This window comes from Haliotis cracherodii, unplaced genomic scaffold, assembly GCF_022045235.1.
Source record: "Haliotis cracherodii isolate W230 unplaced genomic scaffold, xgHalCrac1.p SCAF_12, whole genome shotgun sequence".
Lineage (NCBI taxonomy): Eukaryota > Metazoa > Mollusca > Gastropoda > Lepetellida > Haliotidae > Haliotis > Haliotis cracherodii.
This window is the reverse complement of record NW_027266267.1, coordinates 6,160,464-6,178,801: the sequence shown is the minus strand read 5'-3', so window position 1 is coordinate 6,178,801 and position 18,338 is coordinate 6,160,464. Positions and strand designations below refer to the sequence as shown.

At 43.1% G+C, this 18,338-nt stretch overlaps 1 pseudogene; it reads right to left on the bottom strand.

Moving 5' to 3' along the window:
- LOC139457473 (nephrin-like) overlaps nt 1-18,338 on the bottom strand; it is a 36,050-nt pseudogene that overhangs the window by 12,512 nt on the left and 5,200 nt on the right.

Sequence of the window (18,338 nt, the reverse complement as noted above, 5' to 3'; positions counted from 1 at the left end):
ATTAGCATTTTGTCACGATGGACATACATATTGTAATTCCGATTGGTATATTTATTAACTCAGGAACAATGAGACGTTATTTCGCTTCGACTGACTAATCATCATTGATGATTTTACGCCGCTTTTAGCAATATTCCAGCAGTATCAAGGCGGGGGACACCAGAAATGGGCTTCACACATTGTACCCATGTCGGGAATCGAAACCGGGTCTTCCGCGTGACGAGCGAACGCTTTAACCACTAGGCTACCCGACCGCCCCTAATCATCCGTAGGATTCGCCAACATGCTGATTAGTGTACATTAAACGTTTCAGCACACCGGTAATTCGAGTTCCCACACCACACACACACCCCCCACAAACACACACCCCCCCCCCCCCCCCCCCCCCCACCCCCCCCCCCCCCACACACACACACACCCTCTAATAACAGCAACTAAAAGATCTGAAATATGATCAAATGAAAAATATAACCACGTTACAATACAAAGACCATGAATAAGTACATGTAGAGAATCTCACCCGAGTGTCTTTTGATATCAAATATATCAACACGAGTTGATAAAAGTGGAAAAATTCCGAGGCTTGCCGAGGATTTTTGCCACTTTTATCAACGAGTGTTGCTATATTTGATATCAAAAAGAAACTAGGGTGAGATTTTATTTATCATCCAATATCATTCTTCCAACTTTTTCATTTGTAGACAGTAGGTAGCAGTGTTTTCAGTGTAAAAAGTACTGCTAAGAGCTTCAGTAGCAGAGCCATAAGTGACGTCATTTGATTGTGACGTCATGGTAACCAGTGACGTCACACTGGTCTGCAAAGCATTGTGATCTAATCCAAGCAATATCTCCTGTGGGAGCCAGTTTTGGAACATAAATAATTTTCACTGAATGAGTGAATATGGTTTTACGCTGCTTTTAGCAATATTGAGCACTATCACAGCAGGAGACACCAGAAATGGGCTTCACACATTGTACCCATTTTGGGAATCGAACCCGGGTCTTCGGCGTGACGAGCGAACGCATTAACCACTTGCCTACACCACCGCCCCTGTAATGTTGAGTTGAATCGACATACAACATTAATACCAAGAGATAAATCAGGCATATAAACCCTACAATTTACTGTGACTGTTGTTGAAGAGCTTCCCTCCAGAGTACCGTATCCTGGCGCAGTCACTCTCGCGGTACATCTGTATACGCCCTGATACTCCCGCTGATGTTAGCCTTGGTGTGTGTGGCAGTGTTTGACACGGTGGTTGAGTTATAGGTCCAGGTGAAGGAAGGTCCCCCCGGGTTACTGTCAGCAGAACAGGTGAGGTGAAGAGTATCACCTTCCTTCTTTGTACTTGCGCCACTTACGTTCACACGAGGCCTGTCTGTAAAATAATAATAAAAATAATATAATTTAAGTACACAGTTGCGCCACTTGCTGTTACACGAGGCCTGTCTGGTAAAATAATAATAAAAATAATATAAATTTAAGTACACAGTTGCGCCACTTGCTGTTAACACGAGGCCTGTCTGTAAAATAATAATAAAAATAATATAATTTAAGTACACAGTTGCGCAACTTGCTGTTACACGAGGGCCTGTCTGTAAAATAATGATAATAATAATAATAATATAATTTAAGTACACAGATGCGCCACTTGCTGTTACACGAGGCCTGTCTGTAAAATAATAATAAAAATAATATAATTTAAGTACACAGTTGCGCCACTTGCTGTTACACGAGGCCTGTCTGTAAAATAATAATAAAAATAATATAATTTAAGTACACAGTTGCGCCACTTGCGTTCACACGAGGCCTGTCTGTAAAATAATAATAAAAATAATATAATTTAAGTACGCAGTTGCGCCACTTGCTGTTACACGAGGCCTGTCTGTAAAATAATAATTTAAAAATAATATAATTTAAGTACACAGTTGCGCCACTTGCTGTTACACGAGGCCTGTCTGTAAGATAATAATAAAAAATAATATAATTTAAGTACACAGTTGCGCCACTTGCTGTTACACGAGGCCTGTCTGTAAAATAATAATAAAAATAATATAATTTAAGTACACAGTTGCGCCACTTGCTGTTACACGAGGCCTGTCTGTAAGATAATAATAAAACATAATATTAGAAATAGTAAGCAGTTGCGCCACTTACTGTTACACGAGGCCTGTCTGTAAAATAATAAAATAAATAAGTACGCATTGGTGCCCATGTTTTTAGGATTATGGCCCAAGTTCAGATCAGGGCTGAATGGATTCCTTGTTCTCCAAGCGTACTCTGAAAACCGACTGAAATGAGTATTGGTTGGTCAAAATTATATGTGTGTCAATTACCTCGGCGGCATGAAGCGTCACCATTACATGAGTGCACGGTGGCCATACTAGTTTATTACGTAAGCAAAGAAGAAACTTTTACACGTGTTACTTGATACAGTGCTATTGTCTGCAGCAGTCCTGCATAAGTGAGTAACACGCACCCACGCACGCACGCACACGCAAGCACACGCACACACAGAGTGAAACCAAGGCACCACTACTAAAACATATACAACATTTCATCACATTATGAACAAAAGTGCCATAGTAATGGCGAAAAATATTATTTTTATATGGCAATACGACCATATCAAAACGGAATGGAACCCCTAGAGTGAGTGAGTGAATATGGTTTTACGCCGCTTTTTAGCAATTATTCCAGCAATATCACGGCGGGGGACACCAGAAATGGGCTTCACACATTGTACCCATGTCGGGAATCGAACCCGGGTCTTCGGGGTGACGAGCGAACGCTTCAACCACTAGGCTACCCGACCGCCCCGATTAAAAACATGAAAAGACTTGGAAAATATCTGTCGTGACGGTACACATGTTATGCGAGTGAATGAGTGAGTGAGTGAGTGAGTGAGACATCAATTCAGGACCTTTGCCTAATCCTGTGCCATCGACATATATGATAACACTTACAATAGACATTTAGTCTTTTAAGCGCTGATGTCATCGCAGTGGAGGAGCTATTCGTGTACTCATTCTCCGCCAGACACGTTATGATCGCGCCATTATCGAGTCGCCCGGGTTGTAAACGTCCAGATCGATCCCTGATGCTGCATTAAGTCTCCATTCTTCTTCCAGCTGTAGATACATTCAGGGTTACCTTGGTTACTGGATACACAGGTCAGCGTTACACTGCGTTCTTCAAGGACGCCAAGGGATGGGGAAACGTTCAGTGTCGGCCTTGAAGGAGAATCTGTTGATATATATATAGTACAGATTATTTATACATGTATTCATTCACAAGTACGTTCTGATCTGGTATTGTCAGAAATAGCTTTAACCATAACTTAATGGCCTGATTTACCAGCCCAGAGAGAGAGAGAGAGTGAGTTAGAGAGAGAGTGAGAGAGAGAGAGAGCGGAGAGAGAGAGAGAGGGGAGAGAGAGAGAGGGAGAGAGAGCGAGTGAGCTAGAGAGAGAGAGAGTGAGAGAGAGAGAGTGAGCTAGAGAGAGAGAGAGGGAGGGAGAGAGAGCAAGGGAGGGAGAGAGAGTGAGCGAGAGAGAGAGTGAGAGAGAGAGGGACGGAGGGAGAGAGTGAGCTAGAGAGAGAGAGGGAGAGAGAGACAGAGAGGGGGCGAAGAGGGAGGGAGAGAGTGAGCTAGAGAGAGAGAGAGGGTGAGCTAGAGAGAGAGAGAGAGAGGAGAGCGAGAGAGAGAGGGAGAGAGAGAGAGAGCGAGAGAGAGAGAGAGTGAGCTAGAGAGAGAGAGAGGGAGAGAGGGAGAGATAGAGTGAGCTAGAGAGAGAGTGAGAGAGAGAGAGAGGGAGAGAGAGCGAGAGAGAGAGAGAGGGAGAGAGGAGGGAGAGAGTGAGCTACAGAGAGAGAGAGAGGGGGGAGAGAGAGGGTGAGCTAGAGAGAGAGAGAGAGAGAGCGGGAGAGAGAGAGCGAGAGAGAGAGGGAGAGAGAGAGAGAGGTAGAGAGAGAGAGAGAGAGAGGGAGCTAGAGAGAGAGAGGGAGAGAGAGAGTGAGCTAGAGAGAGAGAGAGTGAGAGAGAGAGAGGAAAGGAGAGAGAGAGAGAGGGAGAGAGAGAGCGAGAGAGAGGGGGGAGAGAGAGAGAGAGCGAGAGAAAGAGAGCGAGAGAGAGTGAGCTAGAGAGAGAGAGGGGAGAGAGAGAGTGAGCTAGAGAGAGAGAGAGAGAGAGAGATAGAGAGAGAGAGAGAGAGAGAGAGAGAGAGAGAGAGAGAGAGAGGAAGAGAGAGCTAGAGAGGAGAGGGAGAGAGAGAGAGAGCGCAATCTTACAGACAACGTTGAGTTTCGCGTTGAAGGAGGACACGGAAGATTGGCTGTTGGAGGCTGTACAAGAAAATAGGCCAGTATTATCGACAGGGGTCACTGGGTACGTCAGCTTGCTGATAGTTTTTTTCTTACGACGGACGTCCCTTCCTGACGCTGGACACTTTGTGACGTAAACATTCTGACCGCCATTCCTGTACCAATTTACACTTGCTGTTGGAAAGCTTTTCGAAGTCTCGCAGATAAGAACGAGACTTGAGCCGTCCAGTATATGTATGGATTCGTTGTTCATCGTGATGTTGACGAGAGTAACCAATGTTACATCACCTGCAACACCATTATTAATTATTATTACATATTATATATATTACATTATTATTTTGGTTCAGGAGGGGCGGTCGGGTAGCCTAGCAGTGAAAGGGTTCGCTTGTCAACGCAGAAGACCCGGGTTCGATTCCCGACATGGGTACAATGTGTGAAGCCCATTTCTGGTGTCCCCCGCCGTGATATTTCTGGAATGTTGCTAAAAGCGGCGTAACACCATACTCACTCACCTCAGTCTGGTTCAGGAAAGGTTTCCAGCTTGGAGACTTTACTTGATCACGGGGGACACGGGTGGCCCAGTCGTCTAACGCGTCTCTATTCTCTGTGCAGAGTTGCGTCCCTTTTGCACACCAGAAACATATGATTGTGGGTTCGAATCCAGGTTCGCCCCAATTATGTTTCTAGGTTTTTCAGCACCATACCCGTGCTCGTGGGTTTCACCGAAGTGGTAAACGCCTGAGACCTGCATCACTTCGGGCTTTCCTCCCACATTAAGCTGACACGCCGTGATATAACTGGAATAATGTTAAAAGCGGCGTTAAACCCAACTCACTCACTCACTATCCCATAGCCCCATGATTCAGTTATTGATTAAATCTAATTCATCCACAGGAACTCGATGATAGCGTGTATAACATAATGTATTCGTATAGAAAAAAATCACACCCCTCCATATCGGAGAGACAAGGAGTGACACCCGCCATCTTGGTGAATTCATCTTCTTCCAGTAATATAGAATCAAGTCCGCGGGATGGTAAAAGTATCCATGCCTACGTGTATTTGAAACAAAAGAAGCGTTTTCAGGTAAGGCTTTTATTTACGTAGCTTACATTAATTAAAATAAAACAGAACATAAATCCAGCGGATAATTTTTTTAGGAAAGGGTATTGGCACTCGCATATTTAAAATGCGCATTTATGTCTAAAATCAAGAGCTCGCATTATTTTCATGTCGCATTAAATTCCTGTCTTACAGTAGTTACTTCCATTCTAAAACCATTGTCAGTATTATATACATGATTTGATTTGATAAAACAACCATACGAACTGAACAGGGCTACAGCCGGTCGAGTAGTGTCAAACACCTAAATTATCGGTGCACAGTTGCCTCCCTTTGCCCAAAGCCTGTGATCCCATTGTTCGAATCCCAGATAGGCTCGGATGATGATATAAACTTCTATCTGTCTATATGGGCTGTGGTAGCCTTGTGGTAACCGTTGTGACGCCTAAAACCTGGGTCCTACATCCGACATGGGTACAATGTGTGAAGCCCATTTCTGGTGTACCCGCCATCAAATGGCTGGAATATTGCTAAAAGCGGCGTAAACCCATACTCACTCACGCTAAATGCCTATCAAAGACTTCGCCATAAAATCAGTGGAATATTATTTAACCCATCTTACTCGAAGGCCAAGGGCAATTATATAGCGCCATGACTTGTCGCCCATTTCTACATCCAGATGGGCGGTCGGGGAGCCTAGTGGTTAAAGCGTTTTGGTCGCCACGACGAAGACCCGGGTTCGATTCCCGGGTACAATGTGTGAAGCCCATTTCTGGTGTCCTCCGCCGTGATATTGCTGGAATATTGCTAAAAGCGGCATAAAACCTCACTCACTCACACATCCAGACCTTTTACTTGGGGTGATGTGTGAAACGGTGGTAACCGTTAGCTGATCTGTTGATAGACATCAGTATTGTCATAAGGCAGTTAGCTCGTGTAGTCTGGACGATGGGGATACGGCCGCATCCCACACAAACCAGGTCAAGTCCCCGCAAAGCTTGGATGGGGATCTTACGTTTAACCACTTATGTGATGTCTATCACTGGTTCGTCAGGTTTGGCAAGTAAAATGTAGCAATTGCTTATTAAATGTAGCAATTGCTTAGTAAAATGTAGCAATTGCTTAGTAAAATGTAGCAACTGCTTAGTAACATGTAGAAACTTCTTAATAAAATGTAGAAACTGCTTAGTAAAATGTAGAAACTGCTTAGTAAAATGTAGCAATTGCTTAGTAAAATGTAGCAATTGCTTAGTAAAATGTAGCAATTGCTTAGTAAAATGTAGCAACTGCTTAGTAACATGTAGAAACTTCTTAATAAAATGTAGAAACTGCTTAGTAAAATATAGAAACTGCTCAGTAAAATGTAGCAATTTGCTTAGGAAAATGTAGCAATTGCTTAGTAAAATGTAGAAACTGCTGAGTAACATGTAGAAACTTCTTAGTAAAATGTAGAAACTGCTCAGTAAAATGTAGCAATTATTTAGTAAAATGTAGCAATTGCTTAGTAAAATGTAGCAATTGCTTAGTAAAATGTAGCAATTGCTTGGTAAAATGTAGCAACTGCGAAGTAAAATGTAGCAACTGCTTAGTAAAAAGTAACAACTGCTTAGTAAAATGTAGCAATTGCTTAGTAAAAAGTAACAACTGCTTAGTAAAATGTAGCAATTGCTTAGTAAAAAGTAACAACTGCTTAGTAAAATGTAGAAATTGCTTAGTAAAATGTAGCAACTGCGAAGTAAAATGTAGCAACTGCTTAGTAAAAAGTAACAACTGCTTAGTAAAATGTAGCAACTGCTTAGTAAAAAGTAACAACTGCTTAGTAAAATGTAGCAATTGCTTAGTAAAAAGTAACAACTGCTTAGTAAAATGTAGAAACTGCTAAGTAAAATGTAGCAACTGCTTACCAAAATGTAGTTATTGATAAAATTTTGGTAAGCAGTTGCTACATTTTGGTAAGCAAAATACAATACTACTGATCGAGTCCCTCTTCAAGGAAGAAAGTTCTGTTATTTAAACATGCACCAATTTATCGTTGTTACAATAGCAACCGTAACCTTCTACATTAGTATTGGAATAGCTTTAAGTAATTATATAATTTCCCAAATATTAAACTTGAAATGAGCCCAAATAAACATTTCTGTGATAACGCTATTTAATAAAATTGTTATATTACGTGTGAAATAAACACTGGATATCTGAATCACAACTTGACGCAGATACCTTAAGACCCACCAACGTTTGCCCTCTTGACAGTAAATAGGGTTATATATAATGGTAGCAGTATATATATATCACATATAATCACTATAATTAAATCTGTTTTTATATTTAATGAGTGAGTGAGTGTGTTCAACGTCTTAGACGACCCACTATGATGACACTGACAGGCTATCGTTGTGTTTAACAGGGAAACATAATCACGGCAAACAATTTTCCCAACAGGTTACAGATGGACGTCATGGCTGTCCCTGAGACTATGGAACTACAGATCAGATTCGAGGAGTTGGTCGTCTCACCTGGAAATTGAACTGGACCAAAGTCTTTAGTCTCGGTGTAAGCTTTAGCTGGGTCGAAAGAGTCATGTTCCACATGCACCCGGAGAGTGACACTCTTGTTCTTCATGGCCTGGTTGATGCCAACCACGGTAACAGAGCTACTTGTCACCACGCTTGTTCCGCCGCATGAGCTGCTGGAATAGGATGAAGCTTGAGAACCGACCATCCCCTAAATAACAAACAGCGAGTTAAGTTTTTTAGTCAGTGAGTGAGTGAGTATGGTTTTACGCCGCTTTTTGCAATATTCCAGCAATATCACGGCGGGGAACACCAGAAATGGGCTTCACAAATTGTACCCACGTCGGGAATCGAACCCGGATTTTCGGCGTGACGTGCGAACGCTTTAACCACTAGGCTACCTGACTGCCCCTTAAGTCTTTCAGCATATGTTTACATCATACATTGCATGTTTTCTCATTATTGACATTTTTTACTGTACAATAAATATAAGTTATAAATAAAACGTACATAAACTAAACAGACTTCTATTTCATTATTATTCATTGTAATTACTGCTTATTCTACCCGTGAAGATCCGGGTTAGAAAAGATCTTCATTTACCAATGCTTGTAATAAACGACTAACGGGACAGGGTAGTCAGGCTCGCTGACTTGGTTGATGCATGTCATCACATCCCGATTACGTAGTTCGATTCTCATGATGTCAATCACTGGATTGTCTGGTCCAGATTCGGTTATTTACAGACGGCCGCCATATGGCTGGAATATTGCTGAGTGCGGCGTTAAATAGCAAGCAACAACAAAATCTTACCACGTCTGTCGTGTACGTCCAGCTCACATTGGCTTGCCCCTTCACACAAGGGATGGAGAGGACGATGGTCAAGGAGCTTGTTGAATTCAGACTTGAGGGGATGTTGCTTTGCGTGGGGCTTGTTGTGACCTTTGACCACTGTAATAGCCCTGGGTACAAAATATCAACAAGAACCATTAATCATTCACTTAGGAACTTCAAATGTACTTGAGGGGGCACGGGTGGCCCTGTCGTCTAAGGCCGGCGCCACGATTCACTGTGGAGAGTTGCGTCCTTTGGGCACGCCAGAAACCTTTGATTGGGGGTTCGAATCTCCGGGTCGCCCCAATTATGTTTCTAGGTTTGTCAGCACCATACCCGTGCTCGTGGGTTTCACCGAAGTGGTAAACGCCTGAGACCTGCATCACTTCGGGCTTTCCTCCCACATTAAAATGACACGCCGTGATATAACTGGAATACTAAACCTAACTCACTCACTCACTCACTGTACTTGAGGTAGGTGGTGGGGTAGCCGCGCGGTTAAATTGTTTACCCCGTCACGCCGAAGACGCGGGTTCGATTCCCGACATGGGTACAATGTGTGAAGCCCATTTCTGGTGTCCCCCGCCGTGATATTGCTGGCGTAAAACCATACTCACTTACTAACCTCTTCTGAAACGCTGAATGCGTCGTGAAGCATCAAAGAAACTACTTCCCCAGCCATGAGTTAGTGTTTGTTTGTTGTATGGACGAGACAATCCTTACTTACAGTCCGTTTGATTCCACCTGAGACCGATGAATTGCTAACTAACTCAAAATGTGCTCAGCGATGTGAATTGGACAGACCAACTCTGATGGTTTGTCTCATAATTTTGGACACCCAGATACAAAAATTGTTTAACAAACGATCATCATATTGTTGACATTTTTCGCCATCCCATACCAGGGAGGACCAGTCGCTCATGGAACAGCCAGGTAATGAACAAGCACGTGCACCGTATATGGGGGTCATCTCAAAAGCCGTTTTTGGTGTTCAATCGGAGTCACTGTAGGTTTCTGAAGCCGTGACAGTGCATTCGGAATCGGTGTCGCTGTTGTCCGAATCGCTATCGCCGCTGTCAGATGGAATCAAACGGAATGTAGTAAGTCTTGTTGTTCATATGTATATTCAGTTTGCCGACGTTTCACTCTAAAGCAGTTTGGTCACGACTAGTTCACTATAAGGACTGTCTCAATGGGGTTGTGTAAAGAGCGCCTGCTCAGTGAGCGGGAGGTCGGTGGTTCGATCCTCGGCCACGTCATATCACAAGACGTTAAAAGGTGGTACTTGTTGTTACCCTGTCTGGCGCTTAGCATTGAGGGGATACACCAAGGACTGGTCGGCTCGGAGTCAGTATTCTCTTTATGAGTTGGAGTATTCATATAAAACTGTGGCATGGTATCTCAGTAGGCATATAAACGGAATTAGTCCACACTAGTACAAAAGCACACACGCACATGCGCATCGCTACATAAGTGCAATAATCCTGAAAGCAATTGTAAACGCCATTTCACCTCACCATTAACCATAAAGTGTAACATCGCTTAAAGAGAGAGAGAGAGAGTATAGTTTTACGCCGCATACCTTTCATCAGCAATAGTGAGTGAGTGAGTGAGTATGGTTTTACGCCGCTTTTAGCAATATTACAGCAATATCACGGCGGTGACACCAGAAATGGGCTTCACACATTGTACCCATGTCGGGAATCGATCCCGGGTCTTCGGCGTGACGAGCGAACGCTTTAACCACTAAGCTACCCGACCGCCCCTTATCAGCAATAACCAACAAGAGCACATCGGCGGACACTAGAAATGGGTTTCGTTCTTTGTTCCCATGTCTAATATCGAATCCGGGTTTGCCGGTGTCACGATCGTACGCGTAAACAACTAGGCTACCTCGCAGAACCTCCAGGCTGCTTTGAAGAGAGGTGAGGTAAAATGGGGTTCAACGGCGCGACCTAGATCTCTGCGGCACTGAAATACCATGCCGCAGTTTAACATGAGTACCCCACTCAGACACAGTATACTGACTCCGAGCCGACCTTGTTTTAGCCTCTTAATGCGAAGCGCCAGACAGGTAAACAACAAGTACCATTTTTAAACGACTTTTGGTATGACGCGGCCGGAGACCTTACGCTCTCCGGGCGGACGCTCTACCACTTGACCACGGAGGCTGTCTCGCTGATTTGAGGAATGGGGCAAGACAATGGAGCTTCACGGTTTTCAAGTTATGCTCGGAAACGAAATACGGAGACACAGAGAGACGGGCGGAATTCGCTTAGCACCACTGCGTCCCTTAGGAGAGCCAGATATTATCGTGTGTTCCAGTCCCAGATTTTTCTTAATCGCGTTCAAACACTTGTTCGGGAGTTTCACCAAAGTAACAAATGTTATATTTGGGATAACAGATTCTAGTACTTTTTTGGTTGAGTCACGTCCGGGATTCGAACCCGCACTTGCCAGAGTGAGGCACCTAATCGCCAGCACACAAAGTCAGCGATCAAACCCACTCAGCAACCGAGGCTTCCACAAAAATGAAAGTCCGACAACTGTTAGTCTAGATCACGTACTTTGAATACCCCTCTGACAAGTGTTAATTGGCACGGCTCCCATGACCGAAAGCTATGAATACACAATGCCATTTAGAAAGTGGTCAGATGTAACAAATGTTATATTTGGGATAACACTTTCTTAGTTAAGGACAGATTCTCGTACTTTTTTGGGGTTGAGTCCCGTCCGGGATTCGAACCCGCACTTGCCAGAGTGAGGCACCTAATCGCCAGCACACAAAGTTTACTAAGAAAGTGTTAACCCAAATATAACATGTGTTACATTTGACCACTTTCTAAATGGCATTGTGTATTCATTTCACCAAAGTGTTTCAGAGTTTGCTGAGGCGCGACATAATTAAACGTGTCAACGCAGCTCAATGACGGTCAGATATCTTTGCAATGGATATATTTTATTAGCTCCAAAGTCTTTTATTGATAATAATCTTGGCTAATGGACACTATACGTTATCACTTCACTGTTTGGCGGTTTCAATGGTCTAAAGTATCAAAATAATGAAAAAAAATTTTCTAATTATATTTTTTCTAATATGTTTATAACGTATGAATATTATATTTGAAAAACTCAACATCACTTTTTCTCGATATTGTAACATAAAAAGATATCTGTAGAAAAACATATTTTATAATGATCAGTAAATTTCAATCGATTAACGTTTACTGCGAACAAAAGTGAAATTTGATCCAAGTCAAATTTGGACACTTTTCAAGATATGCTACATTTAAATCGAAAAGAGCATGTAATTCCTCTTTTCGATTATATGTTTGAAATCGCCATACTCGGAAGTACTTTTTATTCCAGTTAGTTTCATTTTGGCATGGGGTTGCCCTTAAGACCTGTATTACTTCCTACCCTCCCCCGACAATAAGCGACCCGTAAAGATCCGGGGTAGAATAGGACTTGCTTGCCGTAAAAAGCGACTATGCTTGTCGTAAGCTTTAAGAGGCGACTAACAGGATCAGGTAGTCAGGTTCGCTGACTTGGTTGAAGCATGTCATCGATCCCAATTGCGTGGATCGATGCTCATGATATCAATCACTGGATTGTCGCGTCCAGACTCGGTTATTTACAGACCGCCGTCATATAGCTGGAATATTGCTGAGTGCGGCGTAAAACAACAACCAACCAACACCACAATAAGCCGACACGCCGTTGTATAATGTAAACGTTTTCAAAGGGGTAGTATACCAAAACTTGGAGCCACATATACTCAGCAACAAAATTTCCTGTGACACGATGCCCGTGAAGATCCGGGGTAGAATAGGTCTTCAGCAACCCATGCTTGCCATAAAAGGTGACTATGCTTGTCGTAAGAGGCGACTAACGGAATCGGGTAGTCAGGCTCGCTGACTTGGTTGATGCATGTCATTGTATCCCAACTGCGTGGATCGATGCTCATGATGTCGATTAGTTACAGACCGCCGTCATATAGCTGGAATATTGCTGAGTGCGGCGTTAAACAACAAACAAACAAACAAAAAACAGCATGCTTTTATACCCCGGTTTACATAAGTACATCAATTGCATGATTGATGCATGGATGCCATCAAACCATGCTTTTCTGCTGAGTTTGCGTTTGTGATACATATTGCCTTGTGTAAAACCGATTGGAAATGGGTTTCACATAAACCTTTGTTGCTGAATATATTATAATAAAAATAGTGAGTGAGTGAGTTGGGTTTAACGCCGCTTTTAACAGTATTCCAGTTATATCACGGCGTGTCAGCTTCATGTGGGAGGAAAGCCAGAAGTGATGCAGGTCTCAGACGTTTACCACTTCGGTGAAACCCACGAGCACGGGTATGGTGTGGACAAACCTAGAAACATAATTGGGGCGAACCGGGATTCGAACCCACAATAATAGGTTTCTGACGTGCCCAAGGGACGCAACTCTGCACAGCGAATCGCGGCGCCTTAGACGACTGGGCCACCCGTGCCCCTTATCAAAATAGCACAAAAAGATTTTCCTTGTTCCGCTGAAGATTACGTTGGATGTTGTATTGTTAGAAATCAATCTTAACAAGTTTTTTCATGTTTCATCCCGCTTTGACAGTTTTCCTTGTACACATCTCAGATGACTACAGATGCATGACAATGGTTAATATGATGCAAATCGCATTTCCCTGATCAACAATATCAGAGCGCAATTAAATTAAAATTTATTCGCCTCACTCTCAATTCTCAATGACAAACCTGACAATGGTTAAGATGTAAATTGCTTTTTCCTTATCAAACGATAGCACAAAGCAATGAAATAAGAATTCGTTTGCTTCACTGAATATTTGGACGCACTGAAAAAAAATGTATGCGGCAGTAGAATGTAAAATATTATACAAAGCTGTTTGCTTAATTCAGTCGAATAATGTCTTGGTTTGCGCGTGGTCTGTTCCAACAAGGAAGATATTAGATTCGGGTCGTATAACATTCTCACATGGGTGATCACGTTGCTATGTCAATGGTGCAGGAAGACCTTAGCTTGGTATTCATACCTGAGTAATAGTAGATGGCCTATGTTGGTTGAATGAGTTGGGTTTTTGACGCCGCTTTTAACAGTATTCCAGTTATATCACGGCGTATCAGCTTAATGTGGGAGGAAAGCCCGAAGTGATGCAGGTCTCAGACGTTTACCACTTCGGTGAAACCCACGAGCACGGGTATGGTGCTGACAAACCAAAAAACATAATCGGGGCGACCCGGGATTCGAACCCACAATCATAGGTTTCTGGCGTGCCCAAGGGACGCAAGGGACGCGAATGACAGCGCCTTAGACGATTGGGCCACCCGTACCCCCAGATAGAGTAGTAGAAAATGGCGGACCACAGAGGTTATATGAAAAGGGCGATGCCTGGTATGATTCAACAAAAGCACGACTGGGTAATAAAACGAAATAAACTTGCTGAACCAACGTCTTCTTTTTTTTATTTACATTGACAAGGCAGGCAAGATATCAGAATACACGCGAAAACCTGTTATGAGTTTTGGTTGGTTTGTTGTTTAACGCCGCACTCAACAATTTCAAGCTATATGACGGCGGTCTGTAAATAACCGAATCTGGACAAGTCAATCCAGTGATTGAAATCATGAGCATCGATCCAAGCAATTGGGATCAATGACATGCATTAACCAAGTCAGCAAGCCTGACCACCCGATCCCGTTAGTCGCCTCTTTTGACAAGCAAAGTCGCCTTTCACGGCAACCATTGGTTTCTGAAGAACCGTTCTACCCCGGATCTTCACGGGTTGTTATGAGTGTCATTAACTGTGAGATACCGCAAACATAATAAACAAATAAATCAACTATTCCTGTCAGTTGATATTTTTTTCAAACTGAACATATCTTAGGCTAGCGATAATACGTAAAACAATGAACTGTTTTTGCGCTAAGTCAGCACTCATAGACTACTACAACATGGTTTTCCGACCCGTGAAGATCCGGGGTAGAATAGGTCTTCAGCAACCCATGCTTGCCATAAAAGGCGACTATGCATGTCGTTAGAGGCGACTAACGGGATCGGGTGGTCCGGCTTGCTGACTTGGTTGACGCATGTCATCATATCCCAATTGCGTGGATTGATGCTCATGACATCAATCACTGGATTGTCTGGTCCACACCCTATTACTTACAGACCGCCGTCATATAGCTTGAATAATGCTGAATGCGGCGTAAAACAACAACCAACCAACCAACCAGCATATAAGATTTGATTTTCAAAATACCAAAAAAAACAAATTCACATAATACACAACTGCTGATGAGTATCTAAAAATCATAAAGTTTGCTTGTTTGGGCTCAAAATTACAATGTTTCACACATGGTAGATGTCATGTGGTTGCACATGCATTCTTACCCCAGTCTACGTTGAACCTATTTATTTTACACAACATAACCCAGATTACGTTCACAGACTGCTGCAGGAATGAATGATTGTTAATTGGCGTAAATCAAATTTGACAAGAGGTCTTTCAATTTCAAAACGAATGAGGTGTACTAGGCACGTCGGAGCAGCCCGGGTAAGAATATGTCCCAAATACCCCAATGTTGACGCCGGGTGACTTGGGTGGGGATCGGGTGGTCGGGCCCCGTGACTTGGCTGATTGTTTTTCATCGCACCTTATTCATAAGATTTAACAGAGCCGATTGTATACGAGTCCAACTTCATCATGAGCAGACCGCCTCTGTGGTCTTGTGGTAGAGCGTCCGCCCGGAGAGCGCAAGGTCCGGGTTTCGATCCCCGACCGCGTCATACCAAAAGACATTAAAAGATGGTACTTGTTGTTACCCTGTCTGGCGCGCGACATTAAGGCACTAAAACAAGGACTGGTCGGCACCGAGTCAGTATACTGTGTCTGAGTGGGGTATTCATGTTAAACTGCGGCATGATATCTCAGTGAGCTAGCCCTATAAATCGGCATCAGTCCGGACTAGTACAAGCAGCCACACACACTCACGTGGATGCTGATCGCTATATAAGTGCAATATCTTTAGACGCGACGTTAAACCCAATGTCACCTCATCATGAGCATGTGTTGATGAATCACTATCAAATAGTGAAGACACCAGGTGTTCGCGGACAGGTGGGCGTATCCTGCTTAAAACCTCACTCACTCACTCACTCACTCACGCGAATCTAGGATACAACTGTACGATCAGCAGTTGTTCTGTTAAAGGACGCGCACTTTTTACCCATTCCGACACGACAGACGCAGTTATATATTAACGTTTTTCTTCACTTTAAGCAGCAAAATCTCTACACTTGTACACAACAGACGTAATTAAAAATTAACATTCCGTTTTTATTATTTGACAACATGAAGTATGGTACTCTCGCGATCGTGTCACTGGATTTTCTGGTTCATCCATCACATGATTGTCTGGTTTATTTACAGGCTGACGTCGCATGGCAATAATGTTTTTTATGCAAATTGGATGAATGGCGGGTGCTACCGGTAGGGCAGGACATGGACCGACAATTTATAATTTACAGGTCATCGTCATGTAGCTGGGATTTTAAAGAACGCGGCGTCCAACAACAAACAAACTTTTTAAGAAAGGGGATATGCTTTAGCAAAATATTGTTGAGGGAGTCGTGATGTGGGAAAATATTTCAAAGATAAACTTCAACTTCGACAATTTATTACCTACCTGAGCTAGTTTGGATATATATTTGGTTTGTTGCTGATCCGTGGCGACAAGTCCAGGTGCCATAATCCTGACCTGCTTGGAAGGATTGAATTGTGAGGCTAACCGCTGATCCTGCGCTTGTGCTGAGACTGTACCCGGCATCCGTAGAGTTGCAGGCTCCAGTACTTAGTTGACATGTACCCACAACTGTGGCATTCAGTTCGAACTCGACTTCCGATGGCGAAATCGAGTCAAGTGAACAGTTTAGGGTTAAAGACAGATTTGCGACAGGGATGCGTCGATCCATCACAAGACTGATTCCTGAAACTGAATAAATTTGAGAATTTACTGAATTTACACCGCGAAACACACAACGATCTTTACATTAATGATTACCAAAATATTTTGAAAAAAGAAAGCAGGGAGTTTACTTTTACTGCAGTTTTACAGCATTTGATTTAAAATTACTTTGGGACAACGGAAGCAGGGAGATAACAAGGTGATATGTCGTTTTGGTAAGTTTTCAAAAGCAGATATATTTCCAGCAGAAGTGTAGTGTTGATCGAGTTGATTAAGTTAAGACCCAGTTAAGAGTTAGAACTAGAGTTGCGTTCATCAGGAAGAGATGCCGTAATTGGATTGCGGTCGGATTGCGGTCGGATTGCGATTTACGGAGCTGTCTGCGATTGCGGGAGATTGATGTGATTGCACTGTCCCCATGTGTAATGCTGTTCCCTGGGTTGGCCCATGATACGTACAAATTTGCGTACCCGTGACGTATTCATGACTTGAAAGGGGCACGGATGGCTCAGTCGTCTAAGGCGCCGCGATTCGCTGTGCAGAGTTCCGTCCCTTAGGCACGCCTATGATTGTGGGTTCGAATCCCGGTTCGCCCCAATTATGTTTTTAGGTTTGTCAGCACCATACCCGCGCTCGTTTTTTTCTCCTAAGTGCTTAAAGTCTGAGACCTGCATCACTTCGGGCTTTCCTCTGACATTAAGCTGACACGCCGCGATATAACTGGAATACTGTTAAAAGCGGCGTTAAACCCAACTCACTCACTCACTCATGACATGAAAGCTGACCTTGACCTTGCGCGAGCCTGAACCTGCGATGCTGTCTGACAGAATAAACATTGTTTGAACGTGGAAACAACTACAAGAAGTAACAGGTACTAACGGTAGATGTAAGGAGACTAACGGTAGATGTAAGGAGACTAATGGTAGATGTAAGAAGGCTAACGGTAGATGTAAGGAGATTAACGGTAGATATAAGGAGATTAACGGTAGATATAAGGAGACTAACGGTAGATGTAAGGAGACTAACGGTAGATATAAGGAGATGTAACAAAGACTCCCAGTAGATGTAACAGAGTCTCCCAGTAGATGTAACAGAGTCTCCTAGTAGATGTAACAGAGACTCCCAGTAGATGTAACAGATACACCCAAAACATGTAACAGAGACTCCCAATAGATGTAACAGAGTCTCCCAATAGATGTAACAGAAACTCCCAATAGATGTAACAGAGACTCCCAATAGATGTAACGGAGACTCCCAATAGATGTAACAGAGACTCCCAATAGATGTAACAAAGTCTCCCAATAGATGTAACAAAGGCACTCAGTAGATGTAACAGAGACTCCCAATAGATGTAACATAGTCTCCCAGTAGATGTAACAGAGACACATATCAGATGCAACAGACACTCCTAGTAAATGTAACAAAGACTCCCAGTAGATGTAACAGAGACTCCTAATGGATGTAACAGAGACTCCCAATAGATGTAACAAAGTCTCCCAGTAGATGTAATAGAGTCACCCAGTAGATGTAACAAAGGCACACAGTAGATGTAACAGAGACTCCCAGTAGATGTAACAGAGACTCCCAATAGATGTAACAGAGACAGCCAGTAGA